The 14,424-nt window shown below is 45.4% G+C and overlaps 1 long non-coding RNA gene across 2 annotated transcripts in view; it reads left to right on the forward strand.

Moving 5' to 3' along the window:
* Nucleotides 1-286: 286 nt before the first annotated feature.
* Nucleotides 287-14,424, forward strand: part of LOC132399428 (uncharacterized) — a 58,226-nt gene continuing 44,088 nt past the window's right edge. Inside the window, exon 1 of one of the 2 annotated variants that reach the window (XR_009513994.1) lies at nt 287-422. This is a non-coding gene — a long non-coding RNA (uncharacterized LOC132399428). Of the gene's footprint in view, nt 471-14,424 lie in introns of both variants that reach the window. The other variant, XR_009513993.1, reaches the window with a different exon arrangement.

Below are 14,424 nucleotides of genomic sequence, written 5' to 3' on the forward strand. Positions count from 1 at the left end.
CCGGGCGCCGGTAGTGCCGAGCAGATCGCCAGCGTCCCTTCCCGGGTCCCAGTCTTCCGCGGAACGCACAGCCGGCCGCGAGCGAGAGCGCGCGGACCCGGCGGAAGTTGTTTTCGTCACGTGATCGGGGCGGGGCGGCTGTCGCCTCCGCGCCTCTTGTCGTCAATAGATGTATATTGATACATACTGTGAGAGAGCATTCTCAACAGATGACCTACAAGCAAAATAAACAAATACGCCTTTGTCATTCACCTCTCCGTCTCTCTATGTGTTATTCATGGTCACCCAGCTTCCCAGTAACACAAGTACAGCAACTGGCCACAAGGTGACATGTATTTATTGTTTTGTTTCGGCAAGAAGAATCCGTGTACAATGCTGCTGCAATGTGGGTGAGCGAAAACAAAACGGGCACGGGAGGCGTGGTGAGTGAAGTATCCAAAAGGAGAGAACGGGACGGTTAAATTCATCAAGTAAGAGAGAGGAGAATGAGAGACAGATAAGAATAGTTAACTTTTCTTTGGAACGTGATTCTATTTGAAAATGGAGATAATGTTTGGAAGTATTGGATCGTATGAAAAAATTACAGCAGTTGAGTTCATGCTCTGAAATTTTTGAATATTTTGTACTGGAAACTCAAATTTCAATGATATTCATGTTCCGATCTTTGATGGGTGCAAAAACGTTTAATTTATTATGTAGTCTACTGCAACTTCCTAAACCTTATGAGGACGTAATTAGTCGTAAGGACCATTATTCACCTAAGCCTTTGATTATAGCTGAGAGATTTAGATGTCATAAAAGAAATGAAGAGGAAGGCTAGCTAGTCTACTGCAGGGCTGCTGAAGTAGTTTTCTGAAGACTGAATTTTGGGCAGTTGTTGAATGACACATTCTGTGATAGACTCGTATGTAGTCTGCGAGGGAGGCGATTCAGAAACGTTTGCTTACAGAAGACAGTCTAACATACAGAAGGTGATTGAGATTATTACATCTATGGAGCTGGCAGCTAATGAAGCACAGCTGTTAAAGCACATCTTCCCAGGTTCATAAAGTTTCTACTGACTTTACAAATAAGACATCAATTGGCCATCAGTGTTACCATTGTGGCAAAACTGGGCATTTAGCAAAAGAATGCTGGTATGGCTATGAAAAAGCTTTGCCTGTTTTATCTGTTTCAGAACACAAAGATGGCTATTAGGTGACCCCCCCCCCCCCCCCCGTGGTGGATGCAGGTGAACACAGGAGCTGCAGTGTCATTGTTGCTGGAGAAGGTTTACAAGCATCTCATCCCTGAGGGGAATACATGTTATCATGGAGATTAACAAAGAGAGAAAGAAACTTCCACTGTACATTGTTAAAGGTCGTTATCCAGTGCTTCTGAGCTGCTCAAGGTCCGAGCAGCTCAAACTCAACTGGCACAAAGTGGCTTTGAATGGTGGCAGCAGTGGTCTACAAGAGGTATTAAAGAAACTTGCAGAAGTATTCAACTGGGCAATATGAAAGGAATCATGGTTAATACCCAAATGCTTGAAGGCAAGACATGTTCCATACACCCTCAAACCAAAGGTAGATGCTGAATTGGAAGGACTGGTCCAGAGTAAGGTATTGGAACCAGTATTTGTAAGCTCAAATAGGCCTGTCCTAAAAGGGGATAGTCTTTAAGGCTTTGTGGAGACTTCAAGGTAAGTATTAACTTGATTCTTATGGCTGAGCAATAGCTTCTTCCACTCATTGTTGACCTTTTTGTAGGATTGGTTGGAGGACAGACAATTAACAGGATGGATTGTGTCAAGTGTATTTACAAATGCATGTGAAGCCTGAGTCTCAGGAACTGTTGGCCATAGTGACTCACAAATCGATGTTCAGGAACTGAAGGCTTTTGTTTGGCATCACCTGAGCTCTTGCATTTTTTCAGTGAGCAATGACCAGATCCTGAGTGTTTTGGCTGGGGTGCAATGTTATTTGGAGGATTTGCTCAATACTGGGAATTATGAGCATAGGCACCTACAAAACTTGGATACTACACTACAAAGACTCACAGAATATTGGCTAAGGGTTCAGAAAGGCAAGTTCTTTTGACCTTCGATTGAATATTTGGACCACGTGATCAACAACTCAGGACTTCACAAGGCACCATCATAGATGAAGACAATTATAGAGGCTTCATCCCCACAGAATGTAAGTCAATTAAAATCTTTCTTAGGAGTACTAATATACTACATAGAGTTTGATCCTAATCTGGCTAGCATGCTGACCCCACTTCATGAGCTTTTAAATAGATCAATACACTGGCAATGGACAAATTGCTGTGAAGATGCTTTTAAAAAGGCCAAAACAGCATTGTCACAATCTGAAGCACTTACACAGTTCAACCCATCATTGCTCATACAGTTGGTCTGTGACATATCACCCTGTGGTCTGGGGGAAGTTATCTTCATCTGCCATCAGGTGAAGAGCCTCCAATTGCTTTCACATAAAGGACATTAAGCAAGGTAGAAAACCACTATGCCCAGGTTGAGCAAGAAGCACTTGCAATTGGCTTTGGAGTTAAGAAATTCCATCAAATGCTCTTTGGTTGACAATTTATGCTAACAAGTCATTGCCTTTTGACATAATTTTTTTGGTTCACATGCAGACATTCTTTCCCTGGTCACCAGTTGAATGAAACATTGGTTTCTGTTACTATCAGTACAATAGAAAGCACTGGAGATTGAAGCACCTTTTAAATGCTGATGGACTATCCAGACTTCCCTTAGCTGATAGAGCCCCAGAGTCATCCTTGAAAGAGATCTTTTACTTCAAGGAACTCAAGCTCAAGTCCAGAAGCACACGCATACTACCCTTTTCTAACTAAAATGTTCGACTTGGTAAGTTACAATGGAAAGGAGAGACAACCATGGAATTAAAACCTTACCAGGCTCAATGGAAGGAGCTCACAGTCCAAGCAGGATGCTTGCTATGGGGCTACTGTGTTGTCACTCTTCCACCATGATCAAAGCAAGTGCTTGACGAGCTGTGTGCAGATCACCGATGTAGTGTGCATGAAAGAAATTGCACACAGCTCCTTCTGATGGCCAGGACTGGATGTAACCATTGAAGAGGAGGCCAAAACATGCCCACATTGTTAGCGAGTGAGAAATGCTCCTCAGCTCTCTCCTTTGCATTCATGGGAATGGCCTGAAGAACCATAGCAGAGGATTCACAAAGATGTTGCAGGACCTGTAAAAGGACACATGTTCTTGCTCATACTGGATGCATAGTAATTGGCCTGAGGTTGTCATCATGAAGAGCACTACATCTGAAAAATCAATTGAGGAGCAACGTTCCATCTTTGGCCATTTTGGATGTCCTCAACAGCTTGTAAGTGACAATGGTCCATAACTCCCGTCTGAAGAATTCAAGGCATTTATGGAAACAGTTTCAGCACATCAAGTTGCCAGTGAGTTTGTTGAATGATTCATATATGCAATGAAACAAGCCCTCAAGGCTTCAGTGGGAAGTGAATCCCTCAACCAGTGGTGTCTTGGCACTTTTTCGCTGATAAACTGCAACACACCTCACTCCTCCACCAAAATGGCTCCAGTCACTGCACTGATGAAGAGATAGCTCACGTATGGCTTGACACGCTTAGAACCCCAAAAATGAAATAAATTGTGCTAATGAACAGAAAACTGAAGCAGAGAGTCGTGCCAAAGTGCAGGAAGTTTCACGGCAGGAGGAGAGTACTTGTCCAGAACTATATCTCTGGAACAAGGTGGATATCTGTGATGGTAGTGGCACAAACCGGTCCTGTGACGTACATAGTGGAAACTAGTAACCACAACATCTGGAGAAGGCATGTTGATCAGTTGTTGTCTACTTCCGAGGCCACAGAAAACAGCACTACGTGACCAATCCAGATCCAGCTGTAGAAATAGAACAGGATTCTGCAATGACTATAGAACCTCCATTACATCAAATGACACAGCCAGTGCTCCCCTGTCACCTGCACTTTCTGAGGTGCCACTGCAGTACCCAAGCCAACATCTATGCATACATCACCAAGAGATAAAATGACTTTGGCGTCATCCCCTGGTTGTCGGTACCCTCACAGGAACAGGCGGTCTCCAGAGAGATTGAATCTGTAGTTTAGTGACTAACCCTCAGCACGTGGGGCAGAATAATCCCCAGGGTTAGGTCTGGGAATAGAGGTAGTTTATCTTGTTGGTTGAATGTCCTATATTACTCCATTGACTGTTAACAGTTCAGCAGCTAATCTCTGTATGGGAATGGGGAGAAACCTTTAAAATAAGGGGGAAGGGAAATGTTATGCACTTATGTACATTTTGACTCTTACAGGTTGCTGTCAAGCTCTGTGTCATGTAACGTGAGAGGGCATTCTGGGTAGATGACATACAAGCAAAATAAACTACTGCAACTTTGTTCCTCATCTCTCCCTCTCATATGGGTTTGTCGTAGCCACCTGACTTCCCAGTACCACACCCCTCCCTCTCCCAACACCCTTCCCTCTCCCCAGCTCCTCCCTCCCTTCTTCCCCTACACCTCTATCCTCCTGCACCCCTCCTCCCCATTTTTCCCCTCATCCCTCTGCACCCCTTGCTTCCTCTCCCATGATCATATGACATAGCAGAATCAGGCCATTTGGCTCATCAAGCTTGCTCCACCATTCTGTCATGACGGATTTATTATCCCTCAACCCTATTCTCCTGCCTTCTTCCTGTAGCCTTTGTAAAACTTACTAATCAAGAACCTATCAACCTGTGCTTTAAATATACCCAATAACTTGTTCTCCACAGCTGTCTGTGTTAATGAATTCCACAGATTCACTATCCTCTGGCTAAAGAAATTACACCTCATCTCTGTACTAAAGGGATGTTCTTGTATTCTGATGCTGTGCCCTCTGCTCCTTGACTCTTCCACTATAGAAACATCCTCTCCAATTTCATTCTGTCTAGGCATTTCAATATTCCATATAACCATATAACAATTACAGCACGGAAACAGACCATCTCAGCCCTCCCAGTCCGTGCCGAATGCTTACTTTCACTTAATCCCACTGACCCTCACTCAGCCCATAACCCTCCATTCCTTTCCTGTCCATATATCTATCCAATTTTGCTTTAAATGACAATACCGATCCTGCCTCTACCACTTCTACTGGAAGCTCATTCCACACGGCTACTCTCTGAGTAAAGAAATTCCCCCTCATGTTACCCTTAACCTTTTGCCCCCTAAGTCTCAACTCACATCCTCTTGTTTGAATCTCCCCTACTCTCAATGGAAAAAGTCTATCCACATCAACTCTATCTATCCCCCTCATAATTTGAAATTCCTCTATCAAGACCCCCCTCAACCTTCTACGCTCCAAAGAATAAAGACCTAACTTGTTCAATCTTTCCCTGTAACTTACCCCAGGCAACATTCTAGTAAATCTTCTTTGTACTCTCTCTATTTTATACCCTTTTTGTGCAAGGCCTTAAAGATTGTGGAGCCATGAACTTCATCTCCAGTTGCAGCCACTGAGTTCTGCAGTTCACTCAGAGTGACAGTTAGTGTCACATTAGCCTCTCTTACAAGTGCCATTCTTCTCTGGTGTCTAAGTTTAGAGGGGCAGCCTGACCTAAGCAGTGTGGCTGTGGTTTCATATTTTTTCCACTTTTTCATGATAGACTGCACTGATCTCTGAGGTTTGTCAGTGCCTTTGATATGGTCTTGTACCCTTCTCCAGATTTGTGCTTCTGAATTATCATTTCCCAGACTTGCTTTGAATACTCCCTTGTTTTCATTTTGGTTTAGTCTGTTAGAAGTCCACCAGGGGACCTTACAATTCTTATGAATTCATTAAAAATAGGTGATCTTATGGTTTTCTACATCAACAAATTGTGTGAGTTGGTAAGGTAGGAAGTTAGTGTAGTAATTATGAAGGGGGATGAATACTTTCTCAGCCTCATAATTTTGGTTTTTAATTCTTAGTAAATTGTTGACGTGTTTTGAAATTTTTCTTGTGATTTGACATAGTTATAGAAAAGTACTGCACAGAAACGGGCCCTTTGGGCCATCTAGTCTATGCCAAACATTTAAACTGCCCACTCCCATCGACCTGCACCAGGACCATAGCTCTCCATACCCCTACCATCCATGTACCTATCTAAACCACTTCAAAGTTGAAATTGAGCTCGCATACACCACTTGTGCTGGCAGCTCATTCCACACTCTCACGACCCTCTGAGTGAAGACGTCTCCCCTCATGTTCCCCTTAAACTTTTCACCTTTCACCCTTAATCCATGGTCACAACTCCTGTTTGTAGTCCCACCCAACCTCAGTGGAAAAAGCCTGCTTGCATTTTCCCTTTCTCGTTGTAGGCAGCCATCTACCCAGGAGATCATGGGTTTGTGCCTCTGGTGGACTGTGTCCTCTCCAGGGTGCAAGCCTGGGTGGGAAGATTTGAAGAACCGGCTATTGCCCATGCAGAGGGTTCCCCCTCTCCAGTTCACTGATGTAGTCCAAGGGAAAGGCAAGTGCCGATACAGATTGGCACCAGAGTTGTTGCAGAGATCGCCAGAGTGAAGTTGTAAACAACATCAAACTGCCTTAGGGACTCCGGCTGGGATTCTTCCTCTGGGTTTACTCCCAAAGCCTCTTCCATAGGTGGGTATGGTCGCAAGGCAGTGGAGGTTCAAAATCAGAAATTCCTTTCAGGTGGCTGCCATCCAAGGCTAATGAGCCCCACCTGCCCAAAGCAACTGGCTTTGAGGTGCCAGTGGTCCGCCTTCTCTTGTCAGTAGAAACAGTCTTGCTGGGCTTAGTAGCTAAGCCATACCTGAAGGCCAAGGGTTGGACTTGGTTGTCAGAGGCTGTTAGTCGCACACCATTTGGAGCACTTTATAGGTAGTGGAAGCTTATCCCCACTACTACCTCCAGCTATGATACCTTAGGAACCTTACCCTATCTGTACCCTTCAATTTAGTATACTGCTATCAAATCTCCTCAATCCTCTATGTTCTAAGAAATAAAGTCCTAACCTATTCAATTGTTACTTATCACTTGGATCCTCCAGACCCAGCACCATCCTTGTAACTTTTCTGTACTTTTTCAACTTCATTTACAGCTTTCCTGTAGGTAGGTGACTAAAGCTGCACACAATACTCCAAATTAGGTCTCACCAATGTGTTATGCAACTTCAACATTCAATCCCATCTCCTGTACCAATACTTTGGTTTATGAACACCAAAGTACCAAAAGCCCTCTTTATGAACTTATCTACCTGTGATGCCACTTTCAATGAATTCTGGACCTGTATTCCCATAATCCTTTGTTCTGCCACATTCCTCAGTGTCCTACCATTTACTGTGTAAGACCTACCCTCTTTGGTCCTACTGAAGTGCGATACCTCACACTTAGCTGCATGAAATTCCATCTGCCATTTTTCAACTGGTCCATCTCACACTGCCAGCATTGATAGCCTTCCTCAATGTCCACTGCATGCCCGATATTGGTGTCATCTGCAAATTTGCTGATCTGGTTAGCCACAGATCCAGATTGTTGATAAAGTTGACAAACAGCGACAGACCCAGTTCCAATCCCAGCAGCACTTCATTAGTCATAGGCCTCCAATCAGAGAGGCAACCATCTGTTATCACCCTCTTGACTTCTACCACAAAGCCTAATCCGATTTACTACCTCATCTTGAATGCTGCACAACTGAACCTTCTTGACTAACTTCCCATGCGGAATCTTGTCAAATGCCCTGCATGTAGAAAACATTCACTTTCCTGGGTAACTTCCTTGTAAAACTGTAAGGTTAGTTAGACATGACCTACCATGCACAAAGCCATGCTGACTATCCTTAATCAGTCCAGATCTATCCAAATACTTGTATCTGGTCCCTTAGAATACCTTCCAATGACTTTGCCATTACTGATGTCAGACTCACCAGCCTATAATTTTCTGGTTTGTGTTTAGGGACTTTCTTGAACAGAGGAATAACATTGGCTATCCTGCAATCCTCTGCTACCTCTCCTGTCGCTAAGGATGATTTAAAGATCTCTGCCTGGGCCCTGTCAATTTCTGCACATACCCTGGGGATTTATCCACCCTGATTTGCTTCAGGGCAGTAAACACCACCTCCTCTGTAATTTGTATAGGGTCCATGAATTTGATGCCACTTTATCTCACTTATATAGTCACTGTGTCTGTCTCCTGAGTAAATCCAGATGCAAAATATGTATTTAAGATTTCCCCCTTTTTGCTCCACATGTGGATTACCGTTCTGATCTTCCAGATGGCCAGTTTTGTCCCTTGCAATACATTTGCTCATAACATATCTGTAGAATTCCTTGGGATTCTCTTCCACCTTGTCTGCTTGGGCAACATCATGCCTTCCTTTAACCTGCCTATATTTTTTCTTAAATGTTCTCTTGCCTTTCTTATGCTAATTTATTTCTACCTGCCTATGCCTCCTATGTATCTCCTTTCTTTTTCTTAACCAGGGCCTCAATATCTCTTGAAAACCAAGGTTCCCTACATTGTTACCTTTTATTTTGATAGGCACATACAAGCTTTGTACCCTCAATTTCACTTTTGAAGGCCTCCCCACTTACAGAATCAGACCTATTTTTTTTTGCATTTTTGCTTTGAAACTAATGGTATTATGATCACTAGATGCAAAGTGTTTCCCTTCACAAGCTTCTGTCACCTGCACTATTTCATTCCATAGTAGCAGATCAAGTATCACAGACTCTTGTTGGGATTTCTATGTACCGAAGAAGGAAACTTTCCTGAACTTATTTGACAAACTCTATCCCCCTGAACTTATTTGACAAACTCTATCCCATCTGGTTCTTTTACAGTATGGGAGTCCCAGTCAATATTTGGAAAGTTGAAATCACCTACTGTAACAACCTTGTGTTTCTTGCAACAGTCTGCGATCTCTTTACAAATTTGTTCCTCTAAATCTCTAGGATTGTTGGGTGGTCTGTAATATAGCCCCATTAATGTGGTCATACCTTTCTTATTTCTCAGTTCAACCATGAAGCCTCACTAGCTGAGTTCTCCAGTCTGTCCTGACTGAACACGGCTGTGACATTTTCCTGACCAGTAACACCACTCCTCTTTCTTTAATCCGTCCTGCTCTGTCATGTCTAAAACAAAGGAACCCCAGAATACTGAGTTGCCAGTCCTGCCCCTTTTGCAACCAAGTCTCAATAATGGCTCGAACATCATAATTCTGGGTATTGATCCAGGCCCTGAGCTCATCTGCCTTTCCAATGATAATTCTTGCATCGAAATATACACAGCTCAGAACACTAGTTGCACCATACCTAAACTTTTCATTCCTGTCTTTGAGGTTTTACTAACATCTGTCTGCACAACCTCTCCATTAATTGTTCTGGTACTCTGGTTCCCATCTCCCTGCAACTCTAGTTTAAACCCCACCATGCAGCATTAACGAACCTTCCTACTAGAATATTAGTTTTCTTCCAGTTTTGGTGCAGTCTCTTCTGTACATAGCCTATGTTCCCTGAAAGAGAGCCCAATGATCCAAAAATCTTATCCCCTCCCTCCCACACCAACCCCTTATCCACGTGTTAAACTGTATAATCTTACTATTTCTGGCCTCGCTAGTGTGTAGCACGGGTAGCAATCCTGAAATCACAACCCTGGAGGTCTTGGCCTTTAACTTAGCACCTAACTCCCTGAACTCCCTTTGCAGAATCTCATTGCTCTTTCTACTTGTGTCATTGGTATCTACGTGGCAGCCCTTTGGCTGCTCACCCTCCCACTTTAGAATGCTGAGGACTTGATCCGACATATCCCAGACCCTGACGCCCGGAAAATAACATACCATACATGATGAGCAATGTTTTGTAGATTAGCTCAAAAAATGCTACTTCAATATATTTTCAACTTAGAAAATGAGACGGTAAAATATGAAAATAGTTGTGGGGGCTGAATACTTTTTCAAGGCAATGTATTCCTGAGTTCCTCCTCCTCCTCCCCCCAGCCCCTTCCCCTTCCTTCCAAACACCTCCACCTTCACTCCCTCTCCACCCAACTTCTTACAGCCCCCTCCTCCCCTACGCAACCCTCCTCCATCCTCTTCCCCCCCCAGCCCTGTACCCCTTCTGTGTTCTCTGCCCCGCACAGTTGTAATACCTGCCCTTACACCTCTGCCCATCTCACTGTCTAGAGACCCAAAAAGGTAATGCAGTCAACCAATGGCTCACTGCGTTCAGTGTTCTCCCTGTGGCCTCCTCAGTACTGGAGAACATAGAACAATACAGGAACAGGGCCTTCCGCCATGAGGTGTCCAGCTAATCAAACGAGTACTTAAACAACTAATCCATACTAACTACGCAACATCTGTATCCCTCCTTTCTCTGCAATTCATGTGACCCTGAGACATAGAAGCAGAATCAGGCCATTCATTCCATCAAGTGCTCTGTAAACATGAAATGGAGACAGAATTCTAGAAAATGTAGATAAGTATCAGAAATGGTCCAAATGAGTTTGTGGGCAGATACAAATTTGTAAGAAAGTATATAAAATTGAGTTTTGCAAAAGTTCAGGAAGCAGCACCAATGCAGTCATTGATGTAATGGAAAAGGAGTTGGAGAGAGGACCTAGAGTAGACGCGGGACAAGGACTGTTCCATGTAACCACTGATAAGTTAGGTTAGTTCCCACATCTAAACCTTCAACTTAAAGAAACTGGGAGGAATGGAAAGAGAAGTTATTGACGATAATATCAAGTTCTGACAGGTGATGAGAGTGCTAGTGGATCTTTGCTTCAGAAAGAAGAGAGGACCCTAATACTTTCTTGATGGCAGTCTTGGGGCCCTCCGCTTCTTCCAGGAACAAAGATCTGGAAAGAAGCAGGTATATAAAGACTGGACATCCATGATGATGTGGCGGTTGGGAGCAGGGAATTTGTCAAAATGGTGGAGGACATGAGAGGTGTCTCAGATGTGGTGGGAAGTGACTGGACAGTTTGAATGGGCAGGAAGGATTTTTGGTTATTGAAAGAATCAAAGGAAAAAGTACAGGATGTTGATGTATCCATAATCTCATTGAATGACAGAGCAGAACTGAGGAGCTTCTTCTTTTTCAATTTTATAAATGTCAAGCAATGGTCAACTCCAGCAAGACAAAGGTATAACAACCTTTCTTGATTTTGAATGGCACTCCATTAATCAATTTTTGCCAGCCACAAAAGCACTGTGGCTGTAGAAGAGAGTCTGACACATCCTCTTGGCATCTATCTACAGCAGGTGACTCACCTTCTCACACTTCAAAGCCTTTCCACCATCTGTAAGCCAGAAGTCAATAAGATGATAGTCTATGATATGCTTGCCTTCATGCTATTTGTGACAAAGGTTCCTGTGTATTCACTTGCTCGACCCCCAGCACACAACAGCTGCAATGTGAGCCATCGACAAAGTGTACTGTTGGTACTCAAAACCACACCAACACCTCTTAATGATGCTGCTGTAGCGGTGTGCTACATACAGAGCTAGAAATAATGACACGCAGTCTGGAAGTTGCACTCCAGACTAGTCTATTCAAACTTTGTGGCACTGGCTTTTACGCAGTTCTGTTCCCGCCCTCTCCGGGTGGAAATGACGTCAGAGGTGCATTACAAAAGTCTCTTCCTGCGCATAGGCTTTCTCTCCTTGCTGGTGAAGAAGAAGGCCCAGCGCCATTTTGGGGCTGGCCTCTCTGTCGACGTGCGCGCCATTTTGTGAGCCGGTTCGCCTGCATAGAAAGTGGGTCACCACATAACCCCCCTCCCCTCCAGAACCGGTGATACACCTCCCCAATGTCCACAGTCTGGATCAGTCTCTGTTTGGGCGGTCTGCCTCTGCGCCATGGTGCCTGAACCTCGACCAGCTGCGCCAAGTCCACATGAGCTGGTTTGAGTTGGTCCACTGTGAAAACCTCCTCTTAACCCCCAACGTCCAGAATGTATGTGGACCCGTTGTTCCTGATCACCTTGAACAGCCCCTCATATGGTCGCTATAGTGGTGCCCAGTGTGCGCCCCTTCGTACAAATACAAACTTAAGAGCTCTACAGGTCTTTGGGTATGCAGATCGGGATCTGTCTGTGCTGTGAAGTCGGTACGGGGGCCAGGTTGCCGAGCCTTTCGTGTAGTCTGTCCAGGACTGCTGTGGGTTCTTCCTCTTGACCCTAGGGGCTGATATGAACTCTCCTGAGACGACCAGTTGCGTGCCGTTCACCAGCTCGGCTGATGAGGTGTGCAGCTCCTCTTTGGGCACTGTGCTGATTCTAAGCAGGACCCAGGGAAGCTCGTCCACCCAGTTAGGCCCTTTCAGGCGGGCCATGAGTGCCGACTTCAAGTGACGGTGGAAGTGTTCCACTAGTCCATTCGACTGTGGATGGTAGGCAGTTGTGTGGTGTAGCTGCGTTCCCAACAGGCTGGCTACAGCCAACCACAGGCTGGAGGTGAACTGGGCACCTCTGTTGGAGGTAATGAAAACTGGCCACCTCTGTTGGGCCGGTATCCTGAAGCATGCTACCCAGGTTTCAATCAGCAATTGGGCGCAGGAATCGGAGGTGGTGTCTGGCTATCTCGTGAACCGGTCTACCATATTTAGGAGGTACCGCGCTCCTTGAGACACTGGCAGGGGCCCCATGATATCCACATGAATGTGGTCGAACCTCCGGTGGGTGGGTTCGAACTGCTGCGGCGGGGCTTTGGTGTGCCGCTGCACCTTGGCCTTTTGGCACTGCGTGCATGTGTTGGCCTATTCGCTGACCTGTTTGCGAAGTCTGTGCCACGTGAACTTGCTGGAGACCATCTGGACGGTTGTCCTGATAGATGGGTCACCACATAGATGGGTTGCCAAGCCGTAAGTGGAGTTGAAAACTCGCTGCCGCCAGGCTGCCGGGATGATGGGGCAAGGTTGGCCGGTAGCCATGATACCCAGGAGGGTCCTCTCACTTGGGCCTACGAGGAAGTCTTGCAACTGCAAACCCGAGACAGCAGTCCTGTAGCATTTTGTTGTCTGCCTGCTGTGCCTCCGCCAGTGTTGCATAGTCCACCCCCAGGGACAGGGCCTGGACAGCTGGTCTGGAGAGTGCGTCCGCCACGACGTTGTCCTTTCCCGAGACATGCTGGATGTCTGTCGTGTACTCGGAGATGTAGGACAGATGTCGCTGCTGGCGGGCTGACCAGGGATCGGACACCTTCATGAACACGAAGGTCAGCGGTTTGTGGTCTGTGAACGCAGTGAACAGCCTGCCTTCTAAGAAGTACCTGAAATGCCGGATTGCCAGATATGGTGTCAACAGCTCCCGGTTGAAGGCACTGTACTTGAGTTCGGGTGGCTGTGGGTACCTGCTGAAGAATGCCAGGGATTGCCAGCGCCTCTCGATGAGTTGCTCCAGCACCCCACCAACTGCTGTGTTGGATGTGTCCACTGTGAGGGCGTCGGAACGTCCGTTCTGGGGTGCACCGGCATCGCGGCATCTGCCAAGGCTTCCTTGGCTCTAATGAAAGTGGCTGCAGCCTCTTTGTCCCAAGTAATGTCCTTGCCTTTACCCGACATCAGGGTGAACAAAGGGCACATGATACGGGATGCTGAGGGGAGGAAACGGCGTTAGAAGTTCACCATACCAACTGTTATGAACCCTGTAACTGGGCATCTTACCAGCAAAGATAGGAGTATCCGTTGAAGTCTGACAATACTATTTTTAACAGTATTTATTAGTAAAAATACACAAATAATATCAATGCAAATATACAGATAATATACGTCATCAATACTAAACCTAAAAGTGCGGGTATAATAATAATCAATAAGAAATAAGCTCTATCGTTGTCTAGGGGATAATGAATTGTCTGATGGAAATTTAAAGTTCAGTTCAGTACATGCAGGCTGCGGTAGTTGTTGATCACTGTGTTGCAATTGTTGGAGAGAGAAAGCAGTAACAGCTGTTAACTTGCCGACTTTCCTTTTACGATCTTGATCCTTCGATGCGTTGTTGTTGTAGCCATTCACGTATGACCCCTCCATGTCCTTTAGCTAGACCGTTCCGTGGAGGACTCGTCACCCAGGCAAGGTGGACACACACACAAGCCCCCACCGGTCTCGTAGCGTCTCTCCTGGTGCGTCTGAGGGGTGTTCCCCAGACCCTACTTTTCTCCCCACTCACGGGGTCTCAGGTGTCAATCAGGTTGGGATGATGCAATCCCTGTACCAGACCACTCTGGTTGCCCCCTGAGGGGTTTCAATGAATAGAACAGTACTCAATACACAATTCCTTCTCCAAGAGACAATAGCAGTAATCTCTCTCTTTGTCAATAGGAGGCATTCCAACCTGTGCTGTGCTTCTCTCTCATAAATTTGTATGAGCTATTTCTCTCTCTCATTTCCTTGGTATCAGAGCCGAAATAATAGCGAT

This window comes from Hypanus sabinus, chromosome 9 (genome assembly GCF_030144855.1).
Source record: "Hypanus sabinus isolate sHypSab1 chromosome 9, sHypSab1.hap1, whole genome shotgun sequence".
Classification (NCBI taxonomy): Eukaryota; Metazoa; Chordata; class Chondrichthyes; order Myliobatiformes; family Dasyatidae; genus Hypanus; species Hypanus sabinus.